Source organism: Numida meleagris, chromosome 10, assembly GCF_002078875.1.
Source record: "Numida meleagris isolate 19003 breed g44 Domestic line chromosome 10, NumMel1.0, whole genome shotgun sequence".
Classification (NCBI taxonomy): domain Eukaryota; kingdom Metazoa; phylum Chordata; class Aves; order Galliformes; family Numididae; genus Numida; species Numida meleagris.
In genome coordinates this window covers 18,892,150-18,907,891 of record NC_034418.1, presented here as the reverse complement: position 1 = coordinate 18,907,891, position 15,742 = coordinate 18,892,150, and the positions used below count along the sequence as shown (strand labels likewise).

Below are 15,742 nucleotides of genomic sequence, written 5' to 3'. Positions count from 1 at the left end.
TACCCGTGCATGGAGTAATACCTGCTTCTTAAGGTACGGAAACACATATAACAAATGCCTCCTTACAGCCCAGAAGAAACAGAGACCCACGCTGGGAAGTATTCCCCCTTGGAATCCCGTAAATCATGCGGAAATTTTACTTGCCCTGGAACAGCTTTGAAAATCTGTTTGTGGTTTCTTGCACTTTTTTTTTTTTTAATGTATCTGGTCCATTCATAGATGAAATTCCAATGGAACAGTCTCTGTACATGTTATTTTAGGATAGACTTAAATTGCAGACAAATTTGCATTGAAAATTCAATTATTTTTACACTTGAAAAAACTTCATATTTCCATCACCTTCCAGAGGTCTGGAAGTTCAGGTGTCACTGCTCTTCCACTGGCTCTCTGCCATGGGGCCAGGCTGTGCTGCCACCACACCAGTACTGTGCTGTGCTCTTTGATGCCCTCTGCACGTCAGCAGAGCAAAGCTCAGACTTGTCTGCACCTGCTAGGGAGCAAGGAAATCACAGAAAACTTTTCCTCTTTTTGATATCTTAACAAAAAGTTCTTAACAAATGAAGGAGAACCTTGCGGAGCCAAGTGGGAATGCACGCCCTCCACCCCGAGCCTCGAGATCTTCTCATGGAGAGCCGTGCTTCCAGGACCCCACTGCTGGAGGTCACGCACAGAAGAGGCAAAGCCCTGTGGTGCTCATTCTCATTCCAGAACTTAGAGCACAACGTGTAACCATAACGTGGTAAACGTGAAACGGCCGCGTGATGCTCTGCATGAAAACCCCTGCTCATGCAGTTGGCTGCTCACATTTAATGTCATTGACTGCCTCTCCATCCATCCATCAATTCTTCTGCACTTGAAAAGTAAAGTCAATTTGGAAAGCTCTTCCAAGATAACCTGCAAAGTCATTTCCAAAAGGAAAGCCCATGATTTAGGCTGACAGCGCGGCCACTGATGGCGTTGTGTCTGTGATTGTAGCTCATTGTTCTCGAGCAGCTTCCTAACAGCACGCGGTGGTGCGCAGTTTATTAAAATGAAGAAGCCTTTATTTCCTTTGTCACTTCCCTCAGCTCCTTGCAGTTTATCCCATCACCGCGCTTTCATTAAGCTAATACAGTGTACACACATTGACATGGTAAATACCAAATAATAAAACAGACCACACTGATGTTGTGACATTCGAAAAAGGCAGCAACATTAAAGCTGGGTTCATCATTCCAGCCTTGCGTAACACCTTGTTTGACATAGGGTGCCACAGCTGCATAAAGCACTGCAGATTTAAGGGAAGAATGGATAGGGATACGCAAAAAGGCAGAAACATAAAGGTTTTTTTAAATATATTTTTTCTGACAGCTCATTCCATTATCATTTATTTTCTATACTTTGGATCATCACTGAAGAAATCCCATGTTCAGACAGTTTGTAGTGATGGAATAAAACATATCAAAAACAGTGAACTGCAGGACTGCTGAATTATTCAAGAAACAGAAAATTATTAGAGGTCATGTTTATTCAGAAACAAAAGTGCCTTGTTAATTCACAGGACCCTAGACACTGCGATGATTTGATCTGACACTTTGCATAATATAGGCCACAGGAATTTTCTGTATTACTTCCAGTTTGAAGCTCAATAGTTGTACTTCAACTGCAGCTTTTAGAAAATCATTTTATCCTGATTTTAAAATATCCACCATAATGGCCATTAAGTTGTTCCAATGATTAATCACCTTGCCTGATTAACACATACGTTATTTCTAGACAAATTTTTGTCTACCTTTAATCTAATTCACTGAATCTCATTATTCCTTTTGTAGCTAGTTTTTAGAGCTCTCTGTTCTCAAATCTCTCTCGCCTGTGTAAGCACTTATTGACCATGTTCAAGTCACCTCATGTCTCTTTGATAACATAAGAAGCTCCGTGTTTGGTTTTGGTTTGTTTTGGGTCGGGTTTTTTGATCTGTCACCATAAGACACATTTTCCACTTGTTTAATCATCCTCATGGATTTTCAGTGTGTCCTTTCCAGCACCCTTCAAGTGTTGGCAGAGGAAAGGGACAGCATTCCAGAGGCATCTGCAATGGCACAGAGCAGTCACGCAAACCTAAATCCTGCATGGCCAAACCCAAATCCTACATAGCATCTCCTTCAGGTCACACACAAAAGGATTGCAGCAGTCCCTAAGCATTGGTGTTACTGCAGAACTCTCCTTGGTTTGTTCCAGCAGCTGCCATGGGACAGACGCTGTCCCAGTCACTTCTCCAGGGCAGCCCATAGTGCTGTGGCTGCCAGGGCAACGGAGAGCGCAGCAGAGGGATGGGAAGGGATAGGAACTGTGGCTTCCAGCTGGAACTGGACTCCTCTAGAGTTTTATTTCAGTCCACATATATATTTCTTTCCAATCATCAACAAACAACAAGAAAACAGTCTACGGAACACATGTCATAATATCTCAAAGCACTGATCACACCATTATTTTTAACTCTATTTAAGGTCATACAAACGACCCAAAATGGAAGCATGTTTCTATTAATCCACGGATCAGCAAGATGACCCCTTATGACAGCTTTCTGAAACCAGCCGCATTTCTCAAACTCAATACATCATGGTTGGATTGAGTGATGGAAGCTGACCGGGCTGCAGACTGGCTGTGCTGGAGGAGCTGGTGCACGAGGCTGGCGGCCACTCGCTGTGCAGCCCTGCCCCACACCCCCGTGTTTCAGGACAATGCCATTTTACAGAGCACTGAGACCAAGACCGCAGAAACACGACAAGCTACATTCTACATTTACAATATTTGAGTTGCTCTGATTGGAAGGAAGAAAACTAAAGTTCCTATTTAATTATCTCCTGCATAACCCTATGGCTTTATGAGACCTTTATGTTTCATATTTGAAGCAGAGGAAGAAACAAATGAAAATAAAAAGTCATAACCACGAGAAGGAAATTGGTGAGCATCTTGGGAGCTTTCACTGCAGAAAAGCCCTGCTCCATCCACCACTCCTGCCATGTATGCCCGACGCTGCAGCCAGGCACACCTGCAGCTCTGCTGGTGCCCGTGTCCCGCTCCTGGGTCAGTCCCAGCAAGCAACGGAACCGCTCATGGATGGCTGCGAGTTCTTCAGAGAAGCAGCATTCTTCTACAGAGATCCTGAACAAAGGCACTACCTTTTATTTCTTATAGATAGACAACTTTGAAATGTATTCTTTAAAAATTATACTGTTTCTTCACATCTTAATTAATGCCAAAAGCTTTGTTTTCTTTCTACTAATGCATTAGAAAGCAGCTATTAATGTAACTTAAGTTTTGTATGGAGCCGCATTTGTTTTCTATTTAAAAAAAATAAGTAGTTCTGAAATCCTCGCCTGTCAACATTGCTTAAAACATTCCCGTTCCATGCCTCTACCTAATAAATTAAATCAGTTTTAATTGTGCCCATGCTTTGTGGTTCCTGGCAGTACAAAAAGATCTTCTGTGAATGCACGTCCCAAAAAATCCTACTGAGTGATTAATTACCGGTCTGGAAGATATAAATATGCCTTTCAGCAAAGACAGTACGGACTGCTGGAAGCTCCGGCCCTACGTTTCTCCATGGATCTCCTTCACCCAGCACACACCTTTTTAATTCAAACAAGATTCCAGCTTCAATATTTATCAACAGCACAAAAAAAGCCTTCTCTGCCCACTCACTTCATTTAATAATACAAGGTACATTTGTTTGAAGCTGAGGAACACAGCATGCATTTATTGGTATCTTTAGATTTCTCCAGGTTTTCCTCGCCCTAAATGAGCCATCCAACATGGCACATTCAGCCAGTGCCTGAGTGCTGAGCGGGCCCCAGCCTGCATCCCACCTCCTCCTGCTGCTCACCGCTGTCCCTGCTCGCACTGTTGCTCTCTCACTAACCTTCTCCTGCACCAAACAGGCACTGAGGGAATCCTGCAATCTCTGCAATCCGTCCCTGGCTTGCTGTGCAATAAATGTGCATTTTCCATCCCACAGGACCACCACTCCAACTGCCCCAGGATGCTCTCAGCAGGTGAGGGGCAGTGAGCAGCGCCCATCGCCACTGGGCGCAGGAGGAGAGGAGCCGGCAGCAGACGCCCATCTCCACGGAGTCAGGGCTCCGGCACAGGGTGAAGCTGCAGGAGGGGAGATCGCTGCTTAACAGCCTGAAAAGGGGAAGCGAGGGACGGCAATGCAGCTTGGCATTCTAAGAAACACCATTTATTTCACTACAAGAAGGAACAAGGCCAAGACTAACTCTGCTCTTAACACTTTGAAAAGGCCTTTCCATAGTCGAGGAACAGACTGAAATATGAAAGGGAAACGCGAGCCTGTTTTGAGAATAGAAGACTAGAGTTTTGCAACTCTGAGCACCAAAATTCACTGAAATCACCGTTACCATTGTGATTGCTTATTAACAATACACATCTTTCAGCTGACATTTTTGATTTGGACCTTATGAAAACCACAAATCAAACATATGTAAGGAGGCAGCTAACTTCAACAGAGGAAAGGTCTTTAAAAAAAACAAGAAAGAAAATAAACCTTTGATAAAATAATTGCTTCTACTGTTATTTTTTTTTGCTATTGCTTCAAAAACAATTTCTCTTTCTTTCTTGTTCATCTATCTGGTGTCCTGCTGGTGCGCAGATGAAAGGTCCGGTCTCTTTAAAATTTCATGCAGGGCTCTTTAGAACATCTCAGTCTTAAATGCCCATGGCAAAGACAACAAAATGTAACAGTAAATGGAGCACAGATGAAAAACCCTGTTTATGTACTTTATAAAGGTAGCGTGTGTGGCATAAGGTGTACTTTTACACCCAAGCATAGGAGCGACAACCATTTTTAAAACCAGTGAACCACACAACTCATTGACAAAGCACTGACCACAACTCAGACTCACACAAAAAAAACTTTAACTTATCAATCCCAAGTGCTGTACAGTTATGCTAGCTGGGAAGAATATCGCTTTCTCCAGCTCCCTGAAAGAAGACTGTAGCAAGGTGGGGGTCAGCCTCCACTCCCAGGTAACAGCGACAGGATGAGAGGGGATGGCCTCAGGGCAGGGTCAGGTTGGATATTAGGAAAAAATTATTCTCCCAGCTGGAGCCCAGCTGCCCAGGGAGTGGGGTGGGGGGGAGGGTCACCATCCCATGGGGTGTTCAAGGACTGTGGAGATGTGGCACTGTGGGGCGTGGTTATGGGTTTGGGGATCTTAGAGGTCTTTTCGAACCTGAATGATGCCATGATTCTAAGTAGTTTTCTTCTTCTTCTACCCTCAAAGCAGAGGCTCTTCCAACACTGCAGCAGGCGTACCTGAATGACGGAGGATGCACACTTGTGGGCACTTCACAGGCTGCAAAGCGACGACCCAGTGGGGACAACAGCACAATACAGGGACACGGGCACTGTGGCACAGCTGGCACTGGCACACAGCAGGCATCACAGGGCACAGACACGGCTCTGTACAACCAGCATCACAGTCGACCACCAGCGGTGCTCCTGCTCCCTCCTACCCTTATGGCTCTGGTTTTGCACACCAGTCTTCCTCTCCCACAAATTCTGGAGCTAAGGCAAAGGAATCTCTTAGCGCACTCATTCATTAAGTTTACCATATGAAATCCTCTGTGAATTCAAAAGTATTTCTCAACAGCTGTGAGCATGTAGAGATACACGCTCATTGGCACAGGTGGTCTAGTCTTATACACAGATCACTCGAACAAGGTGCTTCCAAACTTTCCAAAAAAGGTCCCATTTCCTTCTCTGGAAATAGAGCCTATCCCTGTTAAGAAGATGACTAGACATCAGGTAATTTTGCCATCCACAAATAACACAGTTTCACCAAAATCAAGACCGCAAGGCCTCACAACCTGTTTCAGAGCCCGGCGCCCCTGCATGTAGCAACCTTGCAGACAAAGGACACCATCAGCACGGGTGAGTCACGGATGCTCAGAGCTGAGTCACGGTTTATAATAACAGCCTCTCTCCGGCCACGTGCCTAATTCATACAGTGCTAATAAGACCAAAATAGCCCCTAATTGCATCAGCCACAATAGAGAAAACGATCGGCTCCTTGAGTCAAAACTGAGTGCATGCATCCAGAACAAAACCTCATGTGATTTTGCAGCCATTTTTTTGCGAAGGTATCAATGGGAATACAAAGCATCAAACACCTGCACTTCCAGACAACTAAAGAGCTGAAGAAGTCTCTTTGTATCGAGATGAAGTTGAAAGGAATGTTATTTTCACACTAAGATACAGAAATCCAACAGACTTTGAATTATTTAAAGAAACATTTGAACAGATACCAGACAAGAAAAAAATCAGCTTTAAGGAACTAAAGAAAGCTAAAAGGAACTGAAACAATGAAAGACATTAAACCAATCATGGTTTTATAACAACTCGTGAAAGATTCTTCATGTTTTAAAGCAAGAAATAACACATCTGCTTGGAAAGTCCTATTATTTAATTATAATACACACACAGACTTCCAAAAGATCTCTGGGCATGTTTCTGTGGAAGGGATTAACTGAAGATCAATTTCCAATACTTTCAATTTGCACTCATTTTGTGTTTTCCCAAAGCCCTGACTTCCCGTTTTCCTGCTCACATGCAAAAATTCGGCTCTTTTTCCATAAAGTATTTTAATATAACTTGAAGCATGTTCATTCATAAAAACTTCTGCCCTCCCCAAAATAATGCTTCAGAAAAAGCAACCTTAAGTATTGGTAGAGGGGGAGGAACTGCTGTTACTTTTGTTGCGGATAAATAATTTCATCTGGAAAAAAGATTAGAAAGATAGAAAGTGATATTAATTGTGCCGGCCAGGGAACAAAAGGACATTCCCAGACAGCAACAGCTCTGCAAACATGAAAAACACATTAAGTATCTCTCTTAACATGAGACGTGTTCCTCACGTCCAGGCACCATGTGCCCAGGCACCAGCCCCATCCCACAGTGAGGGCAGCAGTGACAAGGAAACCCAGAGTGAGGGGGTTAGGCAGAGTTTACCAATTCCCCATAAGCTTCTGCAGGCCCTCTGCTGGGCCTGCCAGTTCTTGGAGGAGAAAAATAAGGGGAAATTGCTGCAAGAAATGGGCAGGACACAGGATGGGCTTGGGTACAAGGTAACCTCTTCATGGCCTGCTCACAGCTGAGCCCTTCTGCATCCATGATCGTAAGGAAGACAAAAGGAACTGCTCCAAGAGCCAATCCCAGTGTGAGAGCCGTGCTTTGTGTTGGCTGTAAGCAGAGCCAGCCACCCCAGTTACATCTAAGCACGTGGATTGCGGCCACGTGAACGAGCTTTCTGTCAAAGCAATTTCCGTGGAGGAGCTGTGGCTCTGGAACGAGCTTCCCATCGGCTAATCCACTGCAGCCCAGCCACCAGGCTTCCCGAAACAAAAGAATGCATTTTTCTTCTCAGACACATAAGGAAAAATTTTATTAGGCTTTAGTGTACATCTATGATTAGAATAACAGAAGGAATAATTTATTTGTGAAAAAATGGCATAAAAAGAAAACAACTCCCAAGTCCTCATAGGCCAGGATAGACGCATTTTAACAAGGAGCATTTTAAAAAGTCATTAAACTCATATCCATCACTTCCTGAACCTAATGTCTTTTTGCCACTTCACTAGTATCTTTAAAATAAACAAAAAACCAGATCAATAGTATTTGACCTGTTACAGACTTTTAATGAATTAAAACTTTGTATGTTTAATCCCTTGCAAGAAGCATTCCCACACACCCTAGTGACAGACAGCATGCAAAGCACAAAACCTGGTGATAAAGCACGCTGAGAAGTTCACATAAACAGACTTTTAAAATGTTTTAATGTGAACTGTATGGCAATGCTCTATTTTCCTGCACCACATGAAAGCAAATTAAAAGCGAGCATCCCGGGATTTGTAAAATCCAAGGGTGTTCAGCATCTCCCAGCAGTACCACAGCATACTGCACACACAAACCCTACCGGGGGAGGCCTTGGCGGTCCCAGCTGAGCAGCCAGCCCCCAGGTGCTGAGCCCTGCAGGCACAGCAGGACTCCCAGCACGCAGCCCCACAGCAGCGCACCGAGGACTGGTGGATCAGGAGGTGCTGGGGGTCACAGGGAGGAACTCAGCAGTGCCCACCCCGATTGTGAAGTGTGGAGCAGAGCTCTTGAGGGTACCCCACAGCTGCACCCACTCTTTTGGAACACATTCCCTTTTTGGAATGATAGCACCAAAAAAGGAGCCTATTTTTTTTTTCTGATTTACTGCTAGATTAATACTCGTACACATAAGATACCTAGTCTCAAATTATTTTATAAACAGAAGAAAAAACACATCGATTACATTGATTTAAACTTCCATTAGACAGAAGTACCTCACACCCTCTCCACCCTCCGCTCCCTGTCTGCAGGTGCGTCCGTATCACCAGGACAGACCAACACCACACTGAAGAGCCTGAATTCCGATACAATAAAACAAACACAAAGAGATAAACAAGTGAGCCTTCTCCTTGGTGTTTTTTCCTGCGTAGACTGGATTCACCACTAGGAAAAAGACAGTTATCCCCGCTCCCAGCAGTACTTAGATAAGCACACACAGAATGCCTACAGGCTACAGTTTTTCATTTTCCTCTTGGCCGATCTACAACTAAGCTGCCAAAATAAACAAACTTAGCCTTCCAGTCAGGCTCAAAATGAACCAGCAAACTGAATTTTTATGTCATAAAAGGAAGCAAAAAAATAAGCAGCAGCAGCTAAAATGCTTAAAATATCAACACTTCTTTCAAGAAGAAGGAAAAATAAATGCATGAAGACAAGTTATTAAGCAATGCTTGCAGATGGTAATTACACAATCCTCAATGCATCTGACACAGTATTACAATTACAGACTTCTTTCTAAAATCATTGAAGAGAGAAAGTTTGGCCCTGTGACATCAGGGAACAAAAAACAGACTTTTTAGGTCAGAAGAGGAAGAAGCACATATTTCGGAAGCCACCTCATCCAACTCGTTCTTTGCAGAGCACCAGCTTCATTAAATAACACATTCTGGAGTGGCATTTTTTGCTTCCCTGCAGATAGGACAGCAACCCAGAGACCAAAATCATTCTGTTGCAGAGGACCATTAAAAGATACCTGTGCTCTGCTGCCCTGAGCCTTGTCTAGAAGAAAGCACAGAATTCAAATATGTCTGTGTTTGTGACCAACCCTGTGGCAAACAGTAAGATAAAAGATGAGCAAATAACTATACAATTTGCTCATTCCCGATGATGAGAAACATGTACAGTAGTGAGCTCTTTCACACATCTCATGCAGCAGCCATGCCCTGCCTCAGCTTACCGACAGCTGTGGCACCAGGCAAGCCGCGCGCAGCTGAGGAACTTCCCAGGCAGCAGCTGCAGAGAACACCTTGCACCAGAAACCCAGGAGGAGAACCCTGACCCGCAGCCACGGCCTCAGTCCTGCAGGACTTCTCATCACCCTACTGCAATCACAGAACCACAGAACTGCAGGGGTTGGGAGGGACCTCTAGAGACCACTGAGTCCAACCCGCAGCTAATGCAGGCTCCCTGCCGCAGCTCGCACCGGTAGGTGCCCAGATGGGTCTCTGTGCGTGTTCAAAGGCTGAGGTCATGGGACTTGATTTCACACCAAGAACACAATCAGCGCTTGATGCTTTGAGTCGCACAGCCTGGATAATTCTCCATTCAATCTCAGGGAGATTCTGGCTGAACCCTACTTCTGATATTTCCACAATTCAAAGTGTTTGACACTGCATACCTAATAACATTCTTTTTGCTTAGCATTTTTTGTGTGCAATTAATAACCTAGACTAAAAATAATATTGATGTATAGATACAATGCACTATCAAAACCAAGATTTTTCTGCTATAGTATTTCATTTGAATACTTTATCGAGGTCGTGTAGAGCATCTTTCTCTTTATATGGATAACTAAAGGCAAAGAGGAATCTGTTGTGATAACATGCAAATAAGTATGGTGCATTCATACGAGACCAAACAGCGGAGTAATAAAAAGGAAGGAAAACTACACAGCAGGACAGATATTTCCAGCATTAATGTAGCATTTACACCTGCTGTGCAAACGCAAATTCTGTGTACATGAATTAACACTTGTTCTTATTTTTCTCACCTTTTTTTATACAGCAGAGGCCCTATGCGCATCTTTACTTAAACTAATATTAAGAAGCATCCTTAGCTGCAAATACTATTTCCATTTCTATCCACATGTGGAAAATGTAGTTGTTACATACAGTTCCTGGGGGGGCATTTTAAAAACTTGTGCCAAAAAAATAAGAAATGTCTGTTTGCTTCTCATCCTTTTATCATTAAAATACCTTAAAAAAAAATCACATCTCTAAACACTTATCTAAACACCGGTAAAAAGGAGTAAACCAATTTAATAATAGCTTGTACATCTGCTGGTCCAGCAAAACTTAGCAGAGAGCTCCTGGACATTGTGTAGGTGGAGACTGCTCTCTTATTTCTTATCTTGGTGTTTTGCATCAACGTTCTCTTAAGGCTGATACTCCTAAAAGCAGTCCTGCACGTGCCATTGGTTCCTGCATTTATTTCCACCATTATTCCTCTCACAAGCTTTAACCAGTTTCTTGTAGATAAAATTTCTAAAATATACCTTTTTCATGATAGCCTGATATGTTTTAATGTCCAAGTCAATACCACAAAAGCAGACTGTTCTGGAGAAAAAAAAAACACCATAGAGAAAGGCAGAGTATTGCCAAACTTACAGCTGCCACAGCAAACCTCAAACAGATGACTGCACAACAGCTCAAAGGCTGATCACTGCCCTCCTCTGCTTAACGTGCACCACTGGGGCAACAGAAGGAAGGTGTTCTGCACCTCGAAGGTCCCCTGAGGAAATGCATAACTAAGCTCTCTGTGCCCGGATGACAAAGGGAAACCAGAGCACAGCCCGCATGGCAGCTGTACACTGTACTGGGATGGTCTCACACAGAAAATCTGAGAGCTGCAGCCACATTGGCGGCATTTTTCAGTGCATGGGGTGTATGAACCTTGGACACAGCTGCAAACAGCCAATATTCACGAGTGTTGTGATGTTTCAACAACATACCTTCTTCAGATCATGCTGCGGGGTGATGTGCGTATGCCCAACCATGAGATTACAGTTTTACAAAAGCATATCTTTCAGTTTTTGCCTTCAGGCATTCCTTGTTTCTTCTGACACACCTTCACAAACAACGATCACCATCTTCTATTGTTCAGACCTATAACATGGCCATTACCCAAGTCTCATTTCTCCTTCTCTTCCATCAAATCGAACTTACTGCTTTTTCCTGCCTGACATCATTAGGACACGACTTTGCCTTTTCATTCAACTAGATGTCTCGACCATGTCTTCATCCTATAACTTCACAACTCCTACAACCTTCTTCTCTACAGATTTAATAAATGCAGTCTCACTCAGGTTCTACCCATCTAAAAGACTGTCACATAATCATTATCTTGACTCATTTATTTTAATGTAAGAAATCCACCTTTGCAGTTCTGCCTATTGTTTACACTCTACTATACAAAAACCAAAATGATGCACCTTTATTTTCAAGCTGTTTCACCACTTACAGAGTTTGGAGTTGACAGAGGGCCTTGCCATTTTGTTGTTGTTCACTGCTGAAATCCTCACCTTAACTTCACCTGAGCTGTTTGCCACCTCATTTCAAAGCGGCTTTTTTCACCCTCTCCTATCACACAGTTGTTACATAGGAGCATCTCAACAAACATGCTCATTGCTCCCACAAAACCAAGCCCTTCTCAGGATGCCTGTAACAAGCCCACAGCAGACACAGCCATTGCTCCTGGGCCTGCTGACACCATCCCATCATCTCCACCTGTTGCCCTGGGGGTGTCTGCAGGCCAGGGCGGTAGGACAGGGCAGGGCACTGATGAGGATCCACCTGCTGGGCAGCAGCTCTTCTGGAAGTGGTGTGCATCCAACACAACATGGCACTTCCTCCTCACAGGTAATTTTTACCGAATTCAAGAGAGGCTCACACACAATACAGTTCAGCTGTTCACACTGCACTGTTTGCTATGAATCATACATACATCTACTTCAATCAACTCAATGAGTAGAACCCAAGTGTTTTCAAATCTCTGGTATTCTGACAGAAGCAGTGATAGAGGAGACTTGATTACTTTTGTTCAGCTAATTAGAATGAAAAGAAACTTGGAATGTTTCTTTGCCAGTGTGCACATTAGTGAACATACAATACGGCAATACAGTACCATGAGAAACTTCCGTGACAGATAATTTTGTCTTTCTGAAGTCTGACACAAAGCAGGAATAATGAGGGTGATAACATCGAAGCAGCCCTAGTAAATTCAGCTAAATCTGGTATCAACACAGCTGGGATACTTATTTGCATGTTTAAATTACACAAGTGACTAATCTTATAATTTCCTTTTCAATTGCTGAATGCGTCACTTTTAACATTAGCCCCCTGAGAAGCAGAGGCGCAGTGCATGGTGCTGGTAAAGTTTGAAAACCTGTTATATTTCAGAAGATTGTCATAATATTGCATACATTATCTCTTATTTAATAAAAAATTAATTGTGCATATAATTTGATGTCAATAATTTGTTATATATATCTAGAATGCGTTAATTTGTGGGGTTTTTTCTTGGAAAATAAGTTACATTCTTCAAGGTTTCTGTGAATAAACATTCTTATTATCAGAGCTCTAAACTTTGCAACATTTTGTCTGCAGTCTTCCTAAGCAGGACAGCACCTATAACCACCAAATCATACCTTTGCACTGCTCCTGAAGTGTCCTTAAACGTGGCCTCCTGTTCTTGTCACAGGAGATGCAGGACCTAGCTTCATTAATGAAGTTCTAATGATTGCACCCCCTCAATACAGAGACAAGAAGCAACTACAGAAAGCCATGACAAGAATAAACAGTATTCAGCTGGCATGGAAGGCAAAACTCTAATTCTTTTCTGTTGGTGTGCTGCTTCTAGGAGAAAGCCAGATCTCTGGAAACCATTATAAATTGTGATCATAGTAAAACAGGACCCATTTTCTGCAAAAGCTGACTCATTATGACCTTCTAAAAATGTCAGAGTCCGTGCACTATGCCAAAAAGCCAATCTCAACATTATCTGTGTATTTCCTTACACGGGGGCAAACATTCAGCAATGGGCAGCACTCAGTCTGCAGCACGGTTAACGGCGATTTGCTCACTGCTCACAAAATAGGTAAGGACAGAGTCCCACTGGTAAGGGCACTGTCACCATAGTCCTGTTTCTCTGAGGCCTCCACAACACGTGGATTTCCGAAAAGAGGAGATCCGGCAGGTTTTACTAATAACCTGGATAGATCCTTTTATCACTGTGAGTTTTATATATTCACCTCCTTGCATCGCTACCAAGTTTGCAACACTGACCTCAGCTTTGCGTACCCTTCAATATACACAGACACTATGTGTCAGTTTTAATAAAAGACTGAAAATGGACATGGAAAACATATTTTAAAACATTTGGGAAAAAAACATTTTGTGACATCACTGCCAATTACTGTCCCTGGCAAGCCAGCCTCTCAACCGGTTTGCTGGTGTGCCATCTGGTTTTCCATCTCCTGAGGGGAAACAGTGATCTTAGGATCTTCACAATGAAAGCAAAACTCACTCCACAGGATCACGGGAATGACAAATTACTTATCTTCTGTAGAAATCAGAAGAAAATATTTTCTAATGTGTTCTGCTGACACATCATTTCTTTCCTGTTTTCTAACGTGATTCTCCGTGGATCTCATCAAAATCTCCAAAGAGAACAGAAAGACCACTGCTAATAGTTTTAAGTCCTTTCTCTTGCGCGCTCCACAGCAGCCTGGAGACCTCACACCCAGCTGCCTGAGCACTCAATGCTGCTGGTTGTGGTGCTTCAAATTTGCAGGATGCACCTGGAGACCTCAGCAGAAATTCATGGCTTCTTTCCCCTTACCACGTGTATTAGTGCTGCTCAGATAAGTTTTGCTCTGGTAAATAAAGCAGCCACGGAGCTATAGGCTACACAAATCCAAAATGCTAGAACTAGACTTCCATAACTTCTGCTTTGCTTTGCTCTGCTGTGATCACACATTCTTTATTTCTAATTTATTCATTTTACTTTTCCTAGCCAAATATAATAGCAAGATTTTCAAGAAGCCTGTTTCTGCTCAATTCCTTGTTACCCTGCTCCTCTACGGCACAGTAGGTAGGGACTTACCTGAACATGACAGTGACATAACAACCCAAAACACCGTCTGTTTCATGATGCTGATGCTCCTTCCCTTCAAACACCAAACAGAAGCAGTGCCCAATTCCTCCACAAACTATGGAAACAATTCCCGCTCCAATACATCCAAAAACATGTCATATTATTTTATCGAAAGGTTCCATCAAGAGTAATTCTTGCACCAAGGAAGAATGCCAGGTGGCATATTTTTCCACTGGAAATAATAATAATAATAAACCCTCTCCAAATCCCAATAAATATACAGCTTCAAACGAGCGTTAAAATCATTAAAACACACACATAACTGACATTAGCTTTCTGCATTCAGAGCGTAAAGGGTTATTCTTCTGACACGAGAACAAAGCAGTTTGCACAGAACTACGCTGAGTTCCCTGCACAAAGGTCAGCGACATGTGAACAGCCGCCACCTAAAGCTGCTTCTAAGAGAACTGCATTTCAATCTGGTGAGCCTATACGCAATCCTAGTGTAACATAGAGATGACCTTACTAAGCTTCTCTACCTTCTATAAATTAAAATTAATTGTGTCATTTTAGTTAAGTTCCCAACTTGCTGTGGTATATTAGCATATTAAAATTAACTCTGCGGGCTGCAATCACTTTACCTTAATAAACCGACTTACCAAGACAAATTTGATAAAATTATAGTACCCCCTCGTGGTGTTACCTTCATACCCCAGAAGAACATTTCTTAATATTATATTCTAAAAAAATCATCTTCTATCAAAAGCTCAGTGGATAACTAATTAACCTTTTCCAGAATCCAATAAGAGCAAAGGGAAATTAAAAGGACTATCATCAGAATCTGAGAATGGATGAGCTAGAACAACATTTCTCCACAAGCCAAGAAAGAAATCTTTAATAAAACCTTACGCGTGTTACATCAACAAAGATAGTACGTAATGCTTTAATACAAAAAGAACATCTGAGTAATTGTCTCCATGATGCACCTCCAGTAAAGGGTTTTAGGTAGTTTGGGGTATTTTTTTGTTTTTTAAATGGAAAGCAATCAGCTTATCTGTTAGAAAAATAATCTAAGATGTTGCCATTCAGTGATTATATCTCACCTGGTATGATGTTTTCCCTCACTACATTTGACTATGGCTTTTCATTAAAGAGCTGCACTCTGCAGAACTCTTCAGCCTTCTGCCTGCTAATGATTATTACACACACACAAACTGATCACCTCTTCATTCAGTAGAGTCCTACGAAAACAAACAAAGTAAGTAATGACAGGTTTTCCAAATGGGACAAAGGAAAAGTATGTTTCATATTCTCTGTTCTTTCTGTTTTGATTCTGGAGAGGCATGAGATTTATCGAGATTACAATCACACTCTTTCTTAAAAGCATTACATAAATCAGTCCTCTTTAAATATTCTGTTTAAAACCTGCAGACTAACACAGCGATACAGCCAATTAGATTCACCTTTCGAGAAGAGGTCCCAGTACCCAAGGGC

The 15,742-nt window shown here is 42.5% G+C and overlaps 1 protein-coding gene across 1 annotated transcript in view; it reads right to left on the bottom strand.

The window, feature by feature from the left end:
* ZFHX3 (zinc finger homeobox 3) overlaps window positions 1–15,489 on the bottom strand; it is a 510,940-nt gene extending 495,451 nt beyond the window's left edge. Inside the window, 1 exon segment of the mRNA XM_021408156.1 lies at window positions 15,352–15,489. The gene's annotated coding sequence lies outside the window, so the exon portion shown is untranslated.